The following is a 6233-nucleotide window of genomic DNA, read 5'->3' as shown; positions in this document are numbered from 1 at the left end:
TCCAGGGACAAGAAGAGCAGAGAACAGCAAAGGGCCAAAGGACGCCCCCCCCACCTTGCTCCAGGAGGCCATAGCAGGAGCACCGTCCAACCTCTCTGTCCAGTGCTGGGAGAATTGCGGGGCAGCCCGGAGTCACAAAAGGGCCCAGGGAGAAGAGCTGGAGAACCACGGCTGCCTTCCAGTGAATTCTTTCGGGCCCAGCAGTTGCCCAAAGGTCACTTATCCCATCATTCTGTGCCTGATAAAATTGCTGCCTCTGTGCCAGGAAGAGCCAGGAAGTGCGGGCCAGGCTGGTCTGGTCTTGTCCATTTTCCTGGGCACCAGAAGAGCAGCTGGGCCCTTCCGTCCACCGGCCCTGAACTCCGCGTCCTCTATGGAAGCTGCCTTGACACTTGCTCTGCGCTGCTGCAGCCGGGTTTGGGCTCCCTCCCAGGGTCGCACACAAGCTCTCCTTTGCTTTGGGTGATGGGGGAGAAGCAGCAGCATGAGAAGAGGGTCTCCCTCCCCACTGGAGCTGTGGCCCAGGATGGCTGCTACCCACCCACCCCCCTGATAGCAGCCATGTGGTGAAGCTTAGCTACAAGGCCCCCCCCCACACAGACACACACTTTTTGCCAAGGAGAGCGTAAGGGACACGTTATCCGCACCTTGCTAAAGATTCTGCTATCTCAAAAGAAAGATTTGTCTTTTACTCTTGGGTAGATTTCAGCAGTGTAAGGCCTGTCAAACCGAAATGCTCTTTGGACCATTTACTTATCAGTACCTTTATTTATACAGGGCCCTTACCACTTTGCCCCTTCTCATCAAAGTACACAGACACTTTTCTAGAGTTTATTTCCTTTACTGAAATCATACCTTAGTTTCTTAATGAAGCCAGTTATAAATATATATATGACTAGAAACAAAGCCCGTTGTGGGGGGAAAAAAAACGGGCTCTAGAAAGGGGAGAGCGGACAGGCAGGCATGCCCTCCCCCATTGCTGATCCTGGCCAGTGAAGGAGTGGGGGGGGCATTGCCACCTGCTCCATACCTGATCTCAGCAACATGAACATGATTCTGGCAGGTTGAAGGGGGGGGTGGAGATTGCTGCCTGCTTGGCGCCTGATTGCGACAGGGAGACGATGGGGTGGGCACAGCCGCCTGCTCCGCTCCAGATACCAGCTGGGTTAAGGCAGGGGTGGGCATTGCCACCTAAGGCCAGTTGTGATAGGGAGGGGGTGGGCATTGCCACCTGCTCTGCTCCTAATACCAGCTGAGTTAAGGGTGGGGTGTGTGTGTACATTGCCACTTGCTCCACTCCTAATACCAGCTGGGTTAAGGCAGGTACGGGAATTGCCACCTGCTGCGTTCCTAATTCCAGCTGGCTTAAAGGGGGGCGGGCATTGTCACCTCTGCTCCTAATACCACCTGGGTTAAGGCGGGGAATGGGCATTGCCACCTGTTTCCTAATGGCAGTTGTGATAAGGCGGGGGTGGGCATTGCCACCTGCTTTGCTCCTAATACCTGCTGGGTTAAAGTGGGGGTGGGCATTACCACCTTCTCCACTCCTGATCCCAGCTGGCTGAAGGGGGGCGGGCATCGCCATCTACTCTGCTCCTAATACCAGCTGGGTTAAGGCGGAGAGTGGACATATCTGCCTGCTCTGCTCCTGATCCCAACTGAGTGAAACGGGAGGGCATTGCCACATGCTGTGCTCCTGATCCCAGCTGGCTGAAGGGGGGCAGGTATTGCCACCTGCTCTGCTCCTAACAGCTGGGTTAATGCAGGGGGCAGGCATTGCTACTTGCTCTGCTCCTAATACCAGCTCGTTTAAGGCAATGGCGGGCATTGCCACCTGCTCTGCTCCTAATACCAGCTGTGTTAAAGCAGGGGGTGGGCATTGCCACCTGCTCTGCTCCTGTTCTCTGCCTGGGCCTCCCATCATGGCATGTTTTCTGGGGCGATATGGTGAGTTACCTGGGCTTTCCTTTGCAGCAGCGCCCTCTGGTGGTGCACCAGGGTATAAAGTGAGTTGTCTGAAACACGCTTACTCAATTATATATAGAGATTATGAATATAAATCCTACAAAAACAACATAGGCAATAAGAATGAGGTTTGCTAACACTTCCTAATTAACTCTTATGTTTAAAACAGAGTTTCTGTGAAATGCGTTAAGATTCTCAGAGCATACAATGCAAAGATAAAAATCTCGCCTAGAATCAGAACTCTTAACACACTATCTGAATTTGCATGTTTTATAGGTTATCACACTCAAATATCTAAGATCTTTTCACGTGATAGCGTAAGCAAACTATGTTTGGTTTGATACTTCATGAGATACTCATAATTTCTACTATATAACCTAATTAGCCAAAAAATGATGTTATATCCAACTTGCAAAACAAAACTGTACATCTGTGAGAAATGACAGAGTTAAGTTGGTAGATCACCATTGGTTTATTTTCTGATAGAGGGACATTAATCTAGATAAGAGTCCACTATTTTTAATTAGCTGTCAAAGGTCAAAAAGACTCCTGCTTTTGTTACCTACCTGTCAAAAAAACACAGTTCATGCAAAGTTGAGAAGTTCAACTAGAATCCTAGCATATTGCTTTATACCGCTTAGTATCGCTTACTGCAATATACTTTAATCCCTATTACTGCAGCAAGAGCCCAGCGTGGCTCCTGCTTTGGAGGGGCGGGTTTGGCCAGTGCGCACCACGGCCTTGGCATGCTCTTCCTGCTTGCAAGGGGAGGGGGCTGCATCTTCCCAACTGAGGAGCCTGCAGCAGCTGCAAGCAGAGTGTCCTGAGGCTTGAGCAGCTGTGCCACCTTCTTCCTGGCAAAAGGGGCTTTCCTGGACTCTCTCTTAATGGGGGGCGGGCACTGCTGAGCAGCTGCACTGCAGAGGAAGCAGGAGTGGGGGGTGGGTGTTGTCTGGCTGTGCTGCTTATCCTGTCTCCCCCCCCAAGCCGGGCACTTGGCAACACCAGTCACGCTGTGCCCCACAGCACCCTTGCCAGCACCTCCAAGCGAGGCATGCCCATCCATCTCCTGGAAGGCAGGAATCCTGGTGGCTCTCCAGCCCGAGGTCTGCCCTGACAGGCAGCTGTGCCAAGGCCGTCCCTCCTGCCTGGCCTTTTCTCCAATCCTCCTGGCTGAGGAGGACAAAACAGCCCCGCTGGACCAGAGCAGAGGGCCCTCAGGGCCAGCTGCGTCTCACACAGCAGCCAAGCCGTTGCCCTGGGGGGAGGGGGATGCTAACAGCCGGACAGAGCAGCCGAGCCCCCCCCCCCGAAGTGGCCTCCTGGCCCTGGGATTCGGAGGCGGACTGCTGCTGAATGTGGGGGTTCCCTTTAGCCCCCCGTGGCTCGTGGCCTCTGACAGACCTCTCTCCAAGGAATCCGTCTGAACCCGCTTTGGGAGCCAGCTGTGCCTGTGCCCCCCTCACTGCAGTCTCTGGCCATGCATTCCACTTCTTGGTCACTCGCTGTATACAGCTTGTGTTCGGCCTCTCCTCACTGGTAGACCACCACTACTTAGTTTGTCATTTCCCAGTAAAGCACTTGGCAATTTTCTGGACGAAAACCTCTTCCTCCAGTCCACCTTAGTTCGCTCACACCCGGGATTGGCAATGTTTAAATGTTCCCTTGCTTGCTTTACAGTTTCAAGCTTACCTTGACCTGCACTGCTCACGTTCCGTGGTCCTTTTATACGCTTTGCACAGCTTTGGACTTCCTTTTGCACCTCTTCACATCAGCAACTGGGCGTCCCGGTTTTAGTCCGGGCGTGCCATTAAGAAGCATGCTCTTTGGCCTTGTTCTCTGCTCCTCCCCAGTAGCCGAGTGCTTTCTGCCCTCGGGGTCCCGTCTTCCACCACGAGCTCTTTTGTTGTGGGTTTTCTCATCATAGCGTTTTGAGGTACGAGTTGATCAGAAATGGTTTACCATTGCCGCCTTTTGTGCAGTGCTAACTAGGGCTAGCCAAAGTCTCGCTGTCGTCTACAAAGGTCCTCCGCCAGGGCCATCTTCCACGACTGCGGCTGCACAGTAGCAAACCCTCAAGGGTCCCTCTGCCCTCGTCACCCGATTCCCAAAAGTGTGTGTGGGGAGAGGAATGCATCTTCTTCTGGTGTTGCAGCTTCTTCTGGTGTTCCAGCTTGATTGACTTGTGACAGCCACTCCCAACAGTGTTGTTCTCAGCCTCGCTGACCTGCTCAAACCCCCCCTCCCCACATCAAGGTGAGCATCCAAGCAAGAGGGACTTTAACTGGCAATTGAATGTTGCTACCATCTTAAACCTCTCTCTGTATCAGAGTCTCTGTATTCCCAGCTTTTCGTTTGAGAATTTGGCTAACCTAATACACCAATCCTTATAATGTTATGATACAACAATATTAAATTTCTGTTTTTTAAAAAGCTCCAGTTGCGGTGGGGTGGTGGAGAGAGGCTATTGCAACTCTCTCAGCAGAAGCAATGGGGAAACGAAGTCCACCCCTATGCGGACAACCCCCCCCCCCCGGGGCAAGAGAAGCAGGAGGCCCACTCTGGGAAGTGCCACAACAGAGGCCTGCCTGCGGCCCCCGCAAAGCCCCTGCTGCCTTGCATTGCTGGAGGCCTGATTCTGTCTAAGCTAACCCATCCGGCCACCACAGCCTGTCACCTGCTAAGCCATGTCGTAGAATTGAGAAGGGCCAATTGCCCGCCAAATGGGCCCCATAGAGCTGCCTGCCAGCAGGGGGGGTCACTTTCCCCAGGAGACCCCCTTCTTTTCCTTTTGCAGGTTGAGCCTGGAAGCTACTTTTTAAAATGAGAAACCCCAGCGGGGTCTTCGGGGAGCCACTTGTTGTGCGGGGCATGATGGGGGGCGTGCCCCAAAGCTTCTCACCCCAGATGGAAAGCTTCCCCTTTCTTTCAGGAGACCTCATGTACTCCCATCGACTCGGTTTTTCTCCCCCCCCCCCAGGAACCCAAAAGGGCTTGGATCTCCTCTCTTCCATTTTAACGTCACAGGTTCTGCTTCGTGCAGGGACTGGCCAGAGGGCACCCAGTTAGCCCCCCTGGCGGAGTGGCGATTCGAAGCTGGGCCTCTCACATCCTAGTCTGGTGCTCTAACCACTGCACTGCACTGCCTCCCGGTGTGCTTCCCCGAAGTGAAGCCACAAGCAAAGGAGCCACATAAGAGCCCCCTCAAAGTCTGCCTGCTTGTCTAGGAAAGCCCCCACCTGGCACTGGCCGGGGACCTCCTTGGAGCTCCTGGGGTGAGACTCTGGCTTCACCTGGCACCGGGCAGGAAATGGGGGGATGCCACAGAAGAGGGGCAACGTGCTTGCCAGCATCAGGCCACTGTGGCGGTGCAAGAGGTCCTGCCAGGCTGGAGCAAAAACCGGGGAGGAGGGCAGACAAGAGACCAGCAGCCCCCCACCCCCAGGAAACGCAGGCACTCTTGTAGGTAAAATCCTTTTATTGATAATTTAAGGGTTAAAACTCTGCTTCTTGCTCGGAGGAAAACCGTCCTTGGCTATTCATTCCACCACACAGGGCAAAGCCAGCTTCTCCTCTGTTCGTAAAAGGGGCCCCAATCCCATCGCAGGCAAGTCCCCTGTGCAGAGAAGCCTGAGATGGGGGCGAGCAGGAATGGAGGGGTGGAGACACCTCAGCAGGACGTGAGCTGGGAAGCCGCACTGTGGGGGAGCGGGGGGGGGGGGTCCTTCGTTTATTGCAACGGTTATGCCTTTGGGAAAGGGGCAGGACAAAAAACCCGGCCACGCCCTACCGAGACCCCGTAGGGAGACCCTGTTGCACTTTGTGGGGGGATTCCCCTCTAGGGCTGAGAGCAGCCTCCTGCTCCAGCAGCAGCAGCGGAGAGCGCACCTCCCCTGCGGCCCCAGAACGGCTGCCCTACAAGTCTATGGTGTCGCTGCTGACACTGAGTGCGTCGATCTGTCGGCAAACGTCCATGAACTCCGCCTGCAGGAGGGCCGTCTCTGCCCCCTGCTGCCCCACAGAGGCCAGGGATTCCTGGGAGTGCTGGGCCAGCACCCAGCGCTGGCGGCCTGGGGGTGGAGGGGAGCGTGGGGGGCTCCCGTGGGCCTCGGGGCTGGGGGAGAGCGCCAGGGAGGAGTTGTCCGTGGGGTGCTGCGTGAAGGGTGAACTGGCGCCACTGCTGCCTTTCCAGGGCTCCGGGGAGGGGAGGGTGGAGCTGGCCCCCCTGGTCTGCAGGGACGCCTCCCCCTGGGGCTTGGCCCCCACCA

The sequence above is a fragment of the Eublepharis macularius genome, chromosome 9, assembly GCF_028583425.1.
Source record: "Eublepharis macularius isolate TG4126 chromosome 9, MPM_Emac_v1.0, whole genome shotgun sequence".
Taxonomy (NCBI): Eukaryota; Metazoa; Chordata; class Lepidosauria; order Squamata; family Eublepharidae; genus Eublepharis; species Eublepharis macularius.
Note: the sequence above shows the minus strand (reverse complement) of the source record.